The sequence below is a fragment of the Vombatus ursinus genome, unplaced genomic scaffold (assembly GCF_900497805.2).
Source record: "Vombatus ursinus unplaced genomic scaffold, bare-nosed wombat genome assembly UNPS02014830.1, whole genome shotgun sequence".
Lineage (NCBI taxonomy): Eukaryota > Metazoa > Chordata > Mammalia > Diprotodontia > Vombatidae > Vombatus > Vombatus ursinus.
The window spans coordinates 38,495,269-38,512,754 of record NW_020954608.1 but is presented as its reverse complement, the minus strand read 5'-3'; the positions used below and the strand labels follow the sequence as shown (position 1 = coordinate 38,512,754).

Here is a 17,486-nt window from a genome sequence, read left to right as displayed (position 1 = left end):
TTTCCTCATCTGTCAAATTAGCTGGAGAAGGAAATGGCAAACCACCCCAATATCTTTGCCAAAAAAACCCCATGGACAGTATTAGCATGCTATAGTCCACAGGGTCACAAAGAGTCAGACATGACTGAACAACTGAACAATAACAATGCCCTGAAGTAAGAAGAAAGGAAAATGGCTCATGTGTAGGAAGCTTTATGGATTAGGAGGCTCTTTATTCCTAACCACTTTATGAGCTAATTCAAGTCTTTTTCCCTATTAGGTAAAAGAGGAAATTGAGACTTAAAGAACCTACATGAATTGCTCACAGTCACATGACTAGTAAGTGCAAGGGTTTGAACTCAAACCCACTCTACTTAGGCAAGAACCTCAGCCTCAGTTTCCTCATCTGTCAAAAATAACTGATAGACAAGTTGTTTCCATTAAGGCCACACAGACCCACATTGTGCCTGATACAGTGGTAATATGAAGATTTTAATTCAGATCTTCTAACTCTAATTTTAGAAGATCACTTTTGAAAAAGCAGATACTTAGAAAATGCCTACTGATTGATTTCTCTCCTTTTTCCAGGAAGAATGCTGTCACTAGGACACTTGTCCTGGAACCCTGAAACCCTGTCTCCATTGTCTCTAGTCATACACACCATGTTTTTCTAAGGTTTTCTCAACACAAAGAGACTTCAATTGACTTCTTTGTCATTTGTTTTTCTAAGTCCATAAAAATAATTTATATTGTCTGTTTTTAATTAACACTGGCCAATCCTCCCCTCTAGCCTAGAAGGATCCTCTGCTGAAATTCATTACGGCAGCCCATTGGTGCATGACCCTGCTCCCTACTGGTCCTAATATCAAGGCATCAAAGCTGCAACCCCTCATTTCCTATGAAAATCCTACCTAGAAAAGTTGTTGTGAGGCTCAAATGAGCTAATAACTTTAAAGTTTTTAGCACAATGCCTGACCTATAGTGTTAGCTATATATTAGCTATTCTTCTTCTTCTTATTATTATTATTATTATTATCCTCCACCTTACATACTCTCCCTCTGATTGGATGGCTCTTCCATTTAAAGATGGTGCCCAGGACAACTGAGTCTCATTCCTCTCCAGGCTGTACTTTAGATTTTTACCATTCTTGCCCTTCCCTCCTTCCCCCCCACCCCCAGCCAGGTACCTTTGCCCACCCTGCCCCTCTTCAGCTTCCTTTTATGTGTCATCTTCCCCATTAGAATGTAAGGTCAAAGAGAGACAGGATTGTCTTTCTACTTGTATTTGTATTTCCAGGGATTAGCACAGTCCTGGCATGTAGTAAGTGCTTTATAAATGATTGTTGATTTGGCTTAACCAATAGAATAAATTGTCAGAAAGGCCTAAGCCAAAAAAAAAGTATGAAAATTCAAGCATCTCCTACTTTCCCTTAATCTGACATTCAATCCAGGAATTTTGGCTATATGTGCTCCGTGGTGCTGTCTAAAGCCTCCCTAATCTTGAAAATTTAGGTTCAATTAAGTATCTTGATCGATTTTTACCTACCACCCACTCTCATATAAGCATTTCCAAAAAGCAGTATATATTGATTAAGCATACAAAATTAAGATGTAAATTGATCAATTTCAGGAAATTTTAGCTTAAAAGCAATATTCAAGTCATTTGTCATGAAAAATGAGAAATTAAATCAACCCTATTTCAATTCATTTAATGTGTAACCATTTGCAAGGAAATGTGCCAGGTACTGGGGATGTGGAGATGAAATAAAAGGCTATCTTCAGGGAGCTTACAATTTAGTAGAGGGGAGAAGTTATGTATCCAAATAACTGCAAGACAAGGAAGAATGGGATAGAGAAATACAAATTCAGTTCAATTCAATCAATTAATGTCTGTTGAGCACCTACCATACAATACGTCCAGTCTTAGGTGCTGGAAACACGAAGACAAAACCAAACAACTACTGCCCTTATGGAGCTTACGTTCTATTGGGATCCTAATCAGAGAACTTGGAAAAGGCTTGTATGAAATGATTCACAGTAAAGGGAGTAGAACAAGTAGAACAAATTATACAATGCAGAGAAAAACAAAAGAAAGACTTTAGCACTCTAACCAACAAAATAACCAAATATGAATCAAGAAGAGTCATGAATCCATGCCAATATGAGAGTTGGTAGAAGGATCTGTGAATGCTTAGCCTACAGCAGAAAAGATTCAGTAAGGCCATGATAAACATATTCAAGTGTATGAAGGGCTATCTTGTGGAAGGAGGATTAGATTTGTTCTATTTGGCCCCAGGGAGCACAACCAGCAGTGGTAGAAGTTGGGAAAGAGGCAAATTTAGACTTGATGTCACAAAAATTTTTCCGATATTTAGAGCTCTCCAAAAGCAGTAGGAGTGGTGCTGGAACATACTGAGTTCCCTTCACTGAGGGATTCTTCAAGCAGAAACTAGATTTCTACTTGTTGGATATTTCATAGGAGGGCTTTCTTTTTTTTCTTTTTCACAAATTGGACTAGATAGCCACTGAAGTGTCCTCCAGTTCAAAAATACTATGATTCTGAGGTTCTTTCATGGGAGGTCTATGATCAAGCCTGGCTGGAATATCAAGTATATAAAAGGTTGTTGTTGTTTGCTCTTCGTTCTCAAAGAGGACCAATGACATCACGACCACAATGTCCTGACTTGGATGTGAATTAGATGAGTGTGGCAGAGCTATGCAAAACTGTCAGCCTCACTCTCTCCTCCAGAGTCATCCAAGTCCAGTGGCAAGACTTGACATAAGAAGTTATGCAATGTGGAGTAAGTTTGGAAAAGTCAAAGAGAGCCAGATTATGAAGGCTCATGAATGTCATGGTAAGGAATTTCAGTAACCAATGGGGAGCTGCTGAAGTCTTTTTTCCATAGAGAGGTGACCGCATCAGAGTAGTGCAGGGAAGTGCTCACATTGTGACATGAAGAATGAATTTGAAAGAAGAAAGAATGAATAAATGAATCAATGAATGAAAAAAAAATTTATTAAGGATTTACTATATGCCAAGCACTTGCAAAAGCAAGGACAGTCCCTGTCATTAAGGGGCTTAAATGTGTAGCTGTCCCTTGAAGGACAGCCCTAGGACACTGTCTAGAGATAAGTGAGGGAGGCATGGCTCTTTATTGGTAGAGGAGAGAAGATGGGGGCAGAGAGGAGAAAGACTGTAAATGTCTGATGGGATGCCCCAAAGCCATAGTCATGTGGTGAGGAGCCAGCACCCCAACATGCCCATTGATTTTCCGGCACCAGTACCCCAAAGACTGCTCAGAGTGTATGGGATCATTATCTCATTCCTGAGTTGCAGAGCATCCTGTTTTATATTCTATCTCCTAAACTAATCCGGGCCCATAGGGGAGTACATTAACACACTCCTAGGAACAATGGAAGAGTTGATTTAATTGTGAATTGGAAACAGTGGGATTGGAAACAAAGAGTTAAGCAGAGAGGAGTCAATTGAAGAAGAGACTATAAAAGAGGTATCAGGAAAGGAGGAAGACAGGAGAAAGAATAATGCAGTAGAATGATTACTGAATGTCAATGGACCTGTACTGGAACCCCTAGCTCTGGTAATTACTATGTATATGGCCCTTATTAAATTATTTTACCTGTATGGGACTCAGTTTCCTGATCTGTAAAATAATGGGGTTGGGCTAGATGATTTCTAAGGTTCTTTTAAATTCTAAATCTTATAATTTATTAAACATAAAGAAAAGATGTGAGAAATATTTCAGTGGTATATCTAATAGCACTTTACATATAATTGGATCATCTGTAAACAAAATGTCATACCCCAACTCTCCCTCCACTTTGGTCTTGGCTTCTTACTTTTTCAAGTTAAATAGTTTTCAGTTTGGTAGCTGAGCTTGATGCCATTTTCATCCTGGTTGAAAGCATCTGACTCACCACAATATGGAAAACATCAAGCTAAAAAGCATGGGAGCAAGCACTCAGCCCTACTTTATTCCACTGGTGACTGGGAAAGCATAAGAGCATCATCCTTCATCCAGAATCCATGCAAGCATGCCATCATGAAATTGACATATAATACTGATGAACTTCTCTGAGCAACCAGATTTCACCATGATCTTCCACAAGCTGAGATACACCAGAGTATGGATCGATTCTCTGTTGCTTATGCTGATTTTGGCTTGACAATCAACCAGAGGACCCACATGTACAAAAATATTTATAGAAGCTCTTTCTGTGGTGGCAAAGAATTGGAAATTGAGGGGATGCCCATCAGATGGGGAATGGCTGAACAAGTTGTGGTATATGAATGTAATGGAATACTATTGTGCTATAAGAAATGATGAGGAGGCAGACTTCAGAAAAACCTGGACCGATGCTGAGTGAAGTGAGCAGAACCAGGAGAACACTGTACACAGTAACAGCCACGTTGTGCGATGACTAACTTTGATAGACTTAGCCCTTCTCAGCAATGGAAGGATCCAAGACATCTCCAAAAGTCTCATGTTGGAAAATGCTATCCATATCCAGAGAAAGAACTATGGAGTTTGAATGCAGATCAAAGCATACTATTTGCTCTTTTCTTCTGTTTTGTTTTTTCTTCTTTCTTGTGGTTCCTTCTATTGGTTCTAATTCTTCTTTACAACATGACTAAAGTGAAAATATGTTTAATAGGAATGTATATGTATAGCCTATTTCAGATTGTGTGCCATCTTGAGGAAGGAGATAGGGAGAAAATTTTAAACTCAAAAGCTTATGGGGGGCAACTAGGTGGCACAGTGGATAGAGCACTGGCGCTGGATTCAGGAGGACCTGAGTTCAAATCCGGTCACAGATACATAACACTTACTAGCTGTGTGACCCTGGGCAAGTCATTTAACCCTATTGCCTAGCCAAAAAAAGAAAAAAAAAAGCTTATGGAAGTGATTGTTGAAAACTAAAAATAAATCAGTTAATAGACAATCAACCAGGAAAGCCAGTGGTTCTCCACCAGCCAGCACTGCACCATCCATATGTGGAACCATCAGTTACAGCAAATGGAAAAATTTTGAATGCTGTGGATAAATCCACTTACCTTGGCAGAATATTTTCCGTGCATGTCCATATAGATGATGAGATTGACACATGCATTGTTTGGGAGGCTCTGAAGTAAAGTACAGGAGAGGATGAGGTATTAAGCTGCCTACCAAATTGAAGGTCTACAGAGATGTGCTGGCCTCATTGTTGTATGCCTGTGAAATCTGGACAGTCTACTAGCACCATGCCAGAAAATTGAACTGCTTCTATTTGAATTGCCTTAGGAGGACTCTGAAGATTACCTGACAAGATAAGGTACCAGACACTGAGGTCCTCTATCATGTTGATCTACCAAGCATTCAAATTCTACTGCAGGTTGTGCAACTCTGAATGTGCAAAGTAGTTTACCTAAAAGACTATTTTATGGAGAACTCACACAAGGCAAGTGCTCACACAGAGGTCAGAAGAAGTGGTACAAGGACACTCTCAAGGTCTCTCTGAAAAACTTTAGTATTGATTGTGAGACATGGGAAATGAAGCACAGGATTGCTCCGCATGGCGTGCCTGCATCAAAGAAGGCGCTGTGCTCTATGAGCAAAGTAAAATCGCAGTAGCACAAAGGAAACATGAGATGCTCAAATCTAGAGATATCTCCATCCCAAATGTTCAAATGAACTATTTGTGTCCAACCTGTGGTAGAGCATTCTAAGTTCATATTGAACTAATCAGTCATAGCAGCACACACTGTACCTTGACCCCGACATCATGATGTCATTGATCCTCTTCAAGTAAGAAGGATGAACAAATAATTGGATATAGGGAACTACATTAATAAATATACTAGGAACTATATTAATAAATCCCAGCAGCCAATCATGTAACACAGATGTGCACACAGAATGTGGGTAGATGAGGCTCTAAGAGACTCCCTTCACACACACACACACACACACACACACACACACACACTGTTTATTGGACACTAAGAACAAAGTTCACTTCTCTTCCCTCAAAAACTGAGAGCACATTGATGAGATGAAAGTGGCTAAAGGGAACCACACTGGCTCATTGCTTGCATCTCCATTAAACTAATAGATGATTTCTTTTCCTTTAGAAAAAGGTTGAGTTTAGGAGGGAAAAAACTGATTGCCTACAAGATGATTCTTGTGATTATTGTTATTCAGTTGTTTCAGTCCTGTCCAACTCTCTGTGGCCCCATTTGGGGTTTTCTTGGCAAAGATACTGGAGTGATTTGCCATTTCCTTCTCCATCTCATTTGACAGATGAGGAAATTGTGGCAAACAAGGTTAAGTGACTTGTCCAGGATCATACAGCTAGTATGTATCTGAGGCTGGATTTGAACTCAGGTCTTTCTGACTCCAGACCTAGTGCTCTATCCACTGTCTCACCTAGCTGCCCTCTCACAACTAGCTGCTTAATAAATTGTAGGCCCTTTGTCTCTTTTCCTATACTTTCTGAAACAAATGATCAATTATTTAAGCATTAAGGCATATAGTGGAGGAGTGATAGAGATATCTGGCTTATGTTCTACCAGATGCCGACCTATAAAATATAGCTCTACCCTTGATGGTGTTTATGTGATTTTTTTTTTTAGTGTAACACCCTCTCTAGTCTAGTTTACTCCCCCAACTCCCACTCACTTTGACAGGTTGGGTCCCCAGAAGGAAACTGACTTCGATTCTCCTCTTGGTTTTTGGAATAATTCTGAGGGGATGGGGTTTCTAGTCCTGTGGTCTATAAGCCCTCATTAACAACTAGCCAGCATATGTCAATTAGTTTTTAGAATAAGGATTTACTGAAAATGTAGAGTATAAACAATTGGTACAAAACATCATTCCCCCAAAGTAGGGGCACACTTTCCCCTTGTCTCTGGGGACAGTGGGTTCAACCTTAAAGTACAGTATGATGGTCATGAGGAACACAGAGAATACATTTGCCAAAAGGGTACTTCTTATTTCTGGCCCCAGAAGTCCTTTTCTCCCTTCGTGAAGCTCCCCTTCGGTGTTGCTCCCTGTTGGGCCGTCAAATTGGGTTCCAAGAGACAGTGTTAATGATGAGTCCACAGCCAGCATTTTTTTTTCTGTCACAAGATGTATAACCCTCTGAAATGGTCATAGGCCTTAGGTGACTGTCTTTCCACATTTATATACCGGAATTTCCTATGTCATCAGCCACTACTGATCCAGGGCCACACTACTAACTGTCTCAAATTATCAGTGGGACCTTGATGGGACCTCTGGATTTATCAAATTCACCAGGTCATCTGGGCACTCCCACCTTGAAATATTGATTTGCCTAAGGTTAAGAAAAAAAGTAAACAGAGGTAGTACCTGCTCAGGACACATGGCAGCTGGATAGAGGAACGCAGCCAGCTACCCCTTCCCCTCTGGCAGTCAAAGCATCAAGGAAAGAAATTTGAGGGATAGGTGGTCCATCCCTTTTGTATACATACTCAAATTGCAGTTCAGCTATTCTGAATCATCTTTTTTCTGACTGTTCTTAGCATCTCCAAGTCACTCATGGTAGAAAACCAGCTCCTCAAAGTTTCTACCTTATTGAACTATAAGTAGGCAGAAAATATCTGTGCATGCTTCAAGGACTATCCCCAATAGGCCAGTCCAGACACGCTGCATAAATTATGAGTGGTTCTTAATTATTTAAGAATACTTATTCAAGAGGTTAGGGACAGCTGTGTGGTACAGTGGATAGTGTCAGGCCTGGAGTCAGGAAAATCCAGCCTTAGACACTTACTAGATGTGCAACCCTGGCTAAGTCACTTAACCCTGTTTGCCTCAGTTTCTTCATCTGTAAAATGTGCTGGAGAGGGAAATAACAAACCACTCCAGTGTCTTTACCAGGAAAACTCCAAATGGGGTCACAAAGAGTCGGACACAACTGAAAATGATTGAATAATAAATTCATACAGTTTTCTCTTTGGCTGGTCATGACAAGTAGACAGCCAGAGTACTCCACTGGTAGCCCCACAATGGTGAGAGATAGCAGAGAAGACCTCCAGCACACTTGGTGGGCTGCCTATGATGAACTTTTGGAAGAACATGGACAAGAGTGGGATGAGAAGGATAGGAAGTCATGGAAGGGTTGGGATCTACATGACTAGAGGAAGCTACTGAATTAATAAAATAACAGATCATTTGAATATTTGAGTACAATGTGTCTCCATGCCGTGACAATAGTCTCACTCATTTTATTTTTCTTTCTGTTAACTAGCAGTGTAACAGATGAACCTGTGATCAAGCAGGCTGGGAAGAAAGGGAGACTGATGAGATTAGCAGAGTACCACTAAACAACTAAAAGAGAAAAAAAATTAGTTGAGCTTTAAACGAAGTGCTGCCTCATTGTTGACTACTTTTCCATTTCTTCCAATTATGTCTAGATAATCATTGGGTTTCAGTTGTGTAATTAAATATGGACTCTTTAAAAATTATCAATTCAGTAGCCTTAGAATCCAGTACTATACTTATCAATGCTTAACAACTAGCTCTTGGGGAGTCCCCACAGCAAGTTTAATTTGAACTATTAACACTTTCTTAGGTCTATCCAATCAACAAAACAATAAGTCAAACCCTGATTTATAGCATTTGCTGATTTCTGAGGTGCAAATGCTTCCACTGAAAATTCAATAATTGACCCTCAGAGCCAGCTTGAGCACATCCTTGCCTGACCCAACCCCATTCTCTCTTCCCTAGTACCCAGAAAGCAGTCTGCCAACAAAACCTAATGAAGTCCAGAAGTTATTCCTGAAATACCTCACCATATTTCCCCTAATTTGGTTCCCTCTTCCTTATGAATATCATTTGAATTCCATTATCACAGATTCTATTTTGTTCTCTAGTTGTCTCATCTGCATGTCTTGCCTTCCAATTAGGCTAAGCTGTCAGAGAGTAGGTTTTGTGTCTTATGCTTCATTTCATATTTAATAATGCCCAGAACAGTAAAAAGCATACATTATGTGTTCCATAAACACCTTTTGTTTTGCTGTTATTACACTGAGCATTATAATTATCTTGCTATTTATGTTCTTTATGTGACAAATGAGAATAAGGGCTATTTCTTTTCATGGTGGCAAAAAACCTGGAAATTAAGGGGTGCCCATTAATTGGGGAATGGGTGGACAAATTGTGGTACATGAATATAGTGAAATAAATTCATGCCATAAGAAATAATAAAGGAGAAAGTTTCAGAGAAACCTGTGAAGACTTGAATGAAAACTTGAAGACTTGATGCAGAGTGAAATGAGCGGAACCAGCAAAGCAATTTGTATTGTAATAACATTGTGCGAGTCTGAAAGACACAAGCTCTCAGTGCAATGATCAACAAAGATTACAGAGGAGCAAAGATAAAAAAAAATGTTACCCACCTCCTGACAGAGATGGACTTTGGCTTTCTGTTCCCATGCAAGGAATACGATTAACAAAACAATGAATATAGGACAGGATATATTTAACTCATATATATTTAACTCATTCATGACCCCATGAATTGTCAAAATAATTCCACTTCCTTCTTTTGTGAGACTCTACTTGGGTTCTACACAGACTTCCAATTTTATAGTGATCCCCTAGAGTTAAACTATACCCAAAAGCAGGAAAAGAAATATGAGTTGCTAGAAAGAAGTACCATCGTGAGAAATCTCCAACACTGAACCCAGTGTATGTGAACTTAAAACTTTGGTATGGGTTATATTGTGGGCACTTTCTGGGATCATTGATTTTCTTTGGGACCTAAGCTTTCTATACCAACAGTAATTAAGTTTAAACTGACCTTTGCAATAAAGGAAGGCATGAACCTAGAAGGGCATTATACAATTGTATGCATTACTTCTGAGTTATTAAAGACTCATTAATGGGTATGGATCCTAAAAAAAGATTTTATTTAAGAGGAATTCCTACAGACTGTGACAAGAGTACCACTGAAAGTCCACTGCTATTGACTCTCTAGATAACGATAATCTAACATGAATGCCTCAGGGATACAGAGAAATACATTATGGGAGTTGACATTTCATAGGTTGCACTGAACCTCTAGAAATGCAATGATGACTCAGGGGGCAGAAAAATGGACTTTGATCTGAAAAGCTTGATGGGTAGTTGTTCCAAGAGGAGCAATTGCTGTAATACAGCATTATGACATTCTGTGGGACATTCAGGAGAGAGGGACACTACTAGGAGGTGCTTTGAATGAGAACTCCATCCAAGGTAGTAAGATGGTTTGAACTTTCTCTCTGCTTGCTGCATCTATCTCTTCAAATCCCCAAGAAAAGGGTAATAACTGGATTGGACTGGAGCTGAACTCAGCAAAAAAGATGAACTCTTAACTCACTCTTCCTTCTCTGCTATTGTCAGCAGGTATTTGCCACACAATGTTTCTTTTTTGCTAAGCTATTCTTAATTCCCTGTTTTTTATATAAAATTACAACTAGCCATAGAGATCAAGTGATCTGTGATCATTTTTAATTGCAGACAAAGAACTGGAACAGAGGGAGCCAATAAATGGCTGGGATTTGGTACAGAGAAAGGAAGGCAGAGGTCTAAGCTTCTGTCTAAAATAGCTAGAGTTTTGGTTTTGTTATAACTCTAGCTTGCAGGCTCTGAGTTGTAACTAATGAGAGAATATTATGGCTTTGATTTTTTTTTATTAACAACTTCTGATGTATTTTCCAAGAGTGGATTTTAAATTGGAACTGAGTCTTCTGCCCTTCAAGTTAAATCCATAAACCAAGTATCCAGGGTTTTCTGGTAAGGGAATTGGGAGAACGTGTGCCCCGTCTTGTCTTTTTATTTTCCCCCTACTTCCCACTGTTTTCTTCTCGTGTTTGTCCAGTAGAAGGATAGGACTGTGACTTTATAGCTCAGCCTGGTGAGAGGAGGAAAGCATAGTTGAGGAAGAATGACTATGCGCCCCAAATCCAAAGTCAAGGATCCTGAAGATTATCTCTTATTTTCTGTTCCCTTGTATCCTTGCCAGATAGCAATACCTGCCGGTCACAGTAATATATTGGGGAAGATATTCAGGAAGCAAGACAACGCTGCATTGAGTGAGCTGTTTGATACTACCAAGCCTCTTCAGAGGGAGGTCCAGAAGGAAGGTTAACAGGCCAGGGTGCCCACAGGTACTCTGGTGTAATTTGTAGGCACTCCAAATTTTTTAAGGCATGAAATTCCCAAGAAGAGGTCAACTGTTTGATAAGACATTAATTCTTACCTTGTTCTGGTTAATTATTGCCTCATCGACACCATACTGATGATTGAGTTCACATCGTTCATATGCCTGAGCATATTGAGTACATCACAGACTCTAAAGGTTGGAGATCTGGTAAGATAAAGGTGAGACAGAAGGAGGAGATTGGACATACAAGAGAGTGGGGCCACACAAATGAACACTATTCCTTGGACAGATTATGTGGATGGTGCAAGAATAAGAAGGGGAGTTAACTCTCTGGCAAACCTGGGTTCTTTGCCTGATGTGGGGAAGGGAGTAGCTTGGCCCAAGGTTGGTACTATAAGCCTAGAGCAGAGACATAAGCCCCTGAGTAAGGAGGAGAATACTACCGAAGTGGATTACTCATCTCCCTAGCAATCCGAGTGTTTTTCCACACCAAAAGTAGCAGGACAAGTCAGAATGAGAATATAGGTCTTTGGGAGATGAAAGTGAACCAGCATGGTTGGTTGCTTCACTGCTTAACAATCTAAGTTCTTTCATTTCACGAATGAAGCTCACTCAGAATAAGACTATATAATTCAGGAGAATAGTATTAGGTCTCTGTTATAAATTCTTGTCAACTTCAATAAAACCAGTCATATTCATTGTGTGTGTGTGGGAGCTAAGGGTCTTTTTCCTTTTGGGGTGGTGGGGTAGATCTAGACACAAGTTAACTTCTGATGTTCCTAGGGGAAATCCTGGTGGGAGCAGAAGCCAAAGACTTGACTGATAAGAGAAAAGCTGTCAAGACTGAACACAATCCAAGTGAGCTCAAAGCTTCAGTAATAGAGCAAAGGTTCTACACAATTGCCTTCTAACAAAATTTGTTCCATTATTAGACAACTCTAATTGTTAACAAATTCTTTAATATATCTAGTCACATGTACCTCCTTATGGCTTTTATCCACTGGTCCCAGTTCTCTCTGCTGAGGCCTAGTAGACAAATCTAATTCCCTTAGTCAGAAAATAAACATTTATTGTACCTACTGTGTGCCAGACACTATGCTAAGTCCTGTCACAAGTTATATAAGAGACTAAGACATATACAGTATCCATATTTTCTCAACCAAAATAACAGAACATATGACATGATAAAATATTTTTCAATATCATTGAATCATATTTTCTGAAATATTTACATGTGGTTTACAGCTACAGTAAATTAGATGATATCATTTAGGTAATTTCATTAATATATAAGGGAACTCCTTCTACCAATACAAACTGATACCTTCTCAAACATTTAAGAGTCTTTAGAGTCTAAAGACTCTAAGTCATACACACACATGTCAGAGGTAGGTCTTGAACCCAGGTCCTGTCTCTGAGGACAGTTCATTATTCATCATACCACATTATTTCTCTCTTTAGAGATTCATATTATAAATAGTAGGTAGGTTTTGAAGATTATCCTAATAATTCTCTTTTATACTTCTAAGGGAAAATATAGAAATATGTGGAAATAGTAGAGGAGAGAAACTATTCCTTCATGGGATAAACCCAGATTTTAGAATGCTTTGTTTGGAGTTTTTATAGATGGGGAAAAGGATGGTGGGAGGTGGCAGATGTCTCTGGAGAGAAGGACCTAAAAAATATAAAGACAGGAGGATCTCTTGCGTTTCAAAACAGTAACAAAAACCCGTATCCTTAATGTGAGATTATGAGAGTGACTTTTCTAAAATCATAAAAGTTGAGAAAGTCAGAATTAGCTGTTGAGAAGATTTGAAAACCTCTCCCTTAATTCCAGAGTTTATACGAGGCCTCTCCCTGCCATGCCCAAGGAAAATGTTCACTTTGCTCTAGAAAAATGAAAACCATATACAGGACACTTCCAGCTTTAAAGTATTTTAGTAATTTATTATTATCTGACCATGGCTTTTTACAGAGGACCTAATTTTAAAAGCCTTAATAACCCTATAAGATCAAAATATACCTACTCTGATAAGAGCAGATCAAAGATTAGGATATTGTTGTTGCTTTTTTTTCCCCATGACAACTTTATCAGTGTCTGAGGTCTACAAAATTTTTTGTGCCATACTTGTATATTCCAAGACAACTTTGCAACCAAACTCAAGGTATAGTTTGTACCTTAGTCTTAGACCTTAGGCTAGGCAAGAGTTTGCTATGTTAAGCCATTACAAAGCTTTTACCAAATTTTAGTCTGTACCATATTGAATAAATCATGATATAAATGACACAGAAATGCTGGCTATAAGATCATATATCTAGAATGAGATCTGCAACAAGAAGGGACTTTAGAGATCATTTAGTGCAACTACCTTCCGTAGATTGGAAGACTGAAGCCCAGCAAGCCTAAATGATTTAGGGTCATCGATTTAGAGCTAGGAGAGACCTTAAAAGTTACCTGTTCTATTTACAGAAGAGAAAATTGAGTCCCAGAGTGGGTAAGTGAAATGCCCAATTTCACATAGATAAACTCATGGTTTAGAGGGATTCAAACCAAGATCCTTTGATTCCAAACCCAATATTTGTTCCAATGTAGTTGGTCAACAAACATTTATTAAGTAGTTACTACATGCCAGGGACTATGCTAAGCACTAGAGAGACAAAGAAAGGCAAAAGGCGTTCGCTCCATTTAAGGACCTCACAGTCTAATGGAAGAGGCAGCATAAAGATAACTATGTATGAACAAGATATATAAAGGATAAATCAGAGATAATCAACAGAAGGAAGGCACTAGCATCAATGGGAATCAGGAAAAGCTTCTTAGAGATAGTGGGATTTTAGCTTTAAAGAAAGCCAGGGAAGGCAAGAGGGGGAGATGAGGAGAACATTCCAGACATGGGGGACAGTTAATGAAAATGCCCTGAGTCAGGAGGTGGATTTTCTTGTGCAAGGAACAGCAAAGAATCCAGTGTCACTGGATTTCAGAGTATGTGAGAAGGAGTAAGGTGTAAGAGGACTGGAAAGGATTTTATATTTGATCTTGGAGGTGATAGGGAGACTAGAGTTTATCAAAAAGAGAGATGACACTGTTAGACCTACACTTTGGTGAAAATCACTTGGACAATGAAGAGATAAATCTTTAAACTCCCCTTAAGCCAATAGAAATATTCACCTAAATAAAAAGGCCTAAAATCAGCATGACAGAACTTGATCAAATCAGTTTTCCTTTCTCCTAGTCTCAAGGACTCCTGAAGAAGAGTTATGTGAATAGCCAGGTCTCAAATTCCAGAACTTCTGCAGTTATATGAAGAGTTATCTAATGAAGGCAAGTGGGGAGGTTGAAAGTGAGGACAAGTATATATGGTCATTTTAGAACATTTTGATGCACTAAAGCCTCAGCCACAGTGGTTTACTTAAGACACATGAACTCAAGCTTTCAGTTCTAAAGGCTCCATTCCCCAAATGATAAATGGCCAAAGGATAAGAATAGGTAGGTCTCAATGAAGGAGATCCAAGTTACCAACAATTATATGAAAAAATACTCCAAATCACTAAGAATTAGATAAATTAAAATTAAAACAACTCTGAGGTTCCATCTTACATCTTCCAAGAGATTGGAAAAGTTGACAAAAATGATACATGTTGGAAAGGCTGTGGCAAAACCAGCACATTAATAGATTGCTGGTAGAGCTATGAATTATTCTAGATATTCCATAAAGCAATCTGGGACCTTGGCCCCAAAATCACTACATTGTGCATACCTTTGACCCAGCAATAGACCTCTACTAGGTCTATGACCCAAAGGAACCAAAGATAGAATTAAAGGACCCATATGTACAAAAAGGGTTTTGGCAGCTCTTTTTGTAATGGAAAGCTAAAACTAAAGGAGTGCCCATCAAGCAAGTAACAGCTGAACAAAATGCAATATATGAATGTAATGGCATCATGGCATGAGATATGACAAAAGGGATGGATTCAGAGAAACATAGGAAGATTTGTATGAACTGATGCAGAGTGAAATGAGTAGAACCAGGAGGACAATTTATACAACACCAAAACAAACAACCTTGAAAGATTTAAGAGTTGGGAACAATTTGATTACCAAGAATGATTCCAGAGCCTTACCTACCTTCTGTCAGAGAGATGGTGGATATGAGACCCAGAACAAGACATACTGTTTGGAGCATGGACAAAGTGGGAATTAGTTTTGCTTCACTACCATATTTTTATAAGGGTTTTGTTTTTCTTTTTTTGTTCAAAATTATTAATAGGGTGGGAGGAAGAGAAAAATAAATGATTGCTAATTGAAAAATAAAATAAAATGGAAGAAAAATCAATTCTAAGAGGCCACTTGATAGGGAAGCACCTTAAATACTACTTACCTTATAGGGTTGTTGTTAGGAAAGTGTTTTGTAAATATTAAAATGTTATAGAAATGTTATTATTAACATTAATAATAGCAAAATAAGTTCTTGTGATATAAAAGAATTATAGGGAATAGGGACTGGCCTATGATTTCATTAACATAAGGAATTCCCAGGTCAGTGAAGTCTATCTACCAAGGCATATTGGCACCTTCTCTGCAACTTATTGCCTTAGAGAGCTGTGTAAAGGACAAAGACACTATGCTACTTCCCCATGGTCACACAACCAGCACACGTGAAAAGTGGCTGAACTCAATCCTCATGACCCCAAGATGAGTTCTTTATCTACGACACCATAGGAGCCTGGAAGAGAAGCATTCAGAGACTTTAATCCAGTGTTTTGCCCACTCTTGCATGAACCCATACTATTTTTCAATGATTTGTTCTATCACAGCTGTTTTTCACAGACCTTCATTTCTCCAAAAGGACAGACACCTGCTGCAGAGTTCACTTCCTGCCCACAGAGTTTGTATATAAAATAGCGTTACACAAAACCAAGTTTTGAATACTCTTTCTCACTTCCTTGAAAACTACATAAGAGTCAGACTTTGTACACCAGAATTCCTATGGAAATGTACAAATGACTCAAGGGAATGAGGTTATGGGGGCGGGGGGGAAACAATACCTTGTTAAGATGCTACAAAAGTTTTCAGTGGCTGAGAAGTCACTGCCTCTGTGGGAGTTCTGTGAAGAAGATAGGCACCAGAATAAGTGTTCCATTAGATTCATTCACTACTCCCACCCAAGGCCAACCTGATGTATATCAGTTTTCATTTTTTCCAGTCTGAGTCTTATTGTATTCTCTTCACCCATGACCAGGTCAACATGTGCCTAACTAGGTACAATGAAACCTAATTGTGTTGTCATCTACATGACATTTTTTAAAAAGATGGAATCTAGCAGCCCTGCTGTCACAAGGAACAAAATGATATAAATAGCTGTTTTCTAATTCTCTATTTATTTTGCTCTAAGGCACAGGAAGACATGGCATAAATATTCTTTTAGAAATGTAAATGTTCTTACTGTTATTGAAAATATCCACATGTCTTAGTAAGGCCTAAAAACTATTTAGATGTTTTGTTTTGTTTTGTTTTTTTCCAGGGGATAGCACAAACAGTCCTCAATTACCTCCAATTATTCAGTCGAGTTCCCCACTTTTGGGGAAATCTCAGGGGTTGGCCCATCAGGAGTGCAATGGGTGGGCCTCACTCTGGGGAAACCACCTTCATGATCATCCCTGCCAGGTAAGTATTATATTTTAAGAGAAAAGATAAATATTTACAGACAGTGTTTCTGATAAAGGACTAATTTCTCAAATATGTAGAGAACTAGGTCAAATTTATAAGTATACAAGTCATTTCCCAACTGTTAAATGATCAAAGGATATGAACAGGCAGTTTTCACATAAAGAAATCAAAGCTATCTATAGTCATATAAAAATGCTCTAAATCATTATTGATTAGAGAAACGCAGATTAAAATAACTCTGGGGTATCATCTCATACCTATCAGATTGGCTAATATGGCAGAAAAGGAAAACGATAAATGTCAGAGAAGATATAGGAAAATTGGGACACTAATACATTGTTGATAGAGTTGTGAACTCATGCAAAAATTCTGGAGAACAATTTGGAACTATTCCCATATACAAAATTGTGCATATCCTTTGATCCAGCTATACCACTACTAGGTGTATATCCCAAAGAAATCATAAAAAAGGAAAAGGACCCACATGTACAAATATATTTATAGCAACTCTTTTTGTTGTGGCAAAAAAATTGATATTGAGGGGATGCCCATCAATTGCAGAATGGATGAACAAGTTGTGGTATATGAAAGAATGGAATGCTATTGTGCTATAAGAAATTATGAGCTGGCAGATTTCAGAAAAATCTGGAAAAATTTACATGCACTGATGGTGAGT

At 38.7% G+C, this 17,486-nt stretch overlaps 1 pseudogene; it reads right to left on the bottom strand.

Moving 5' to 3' along the window:
• Nucleotides 1–16,661: 16,661 nt before the first annotated feature.
• LOC114025487 lies at nt 16,662–16,815 on the bottom strand (annotated as a pseudogene).
• Between the last annotated feature and the right edge of the window lie 671 nt (nt 16,816–17,486).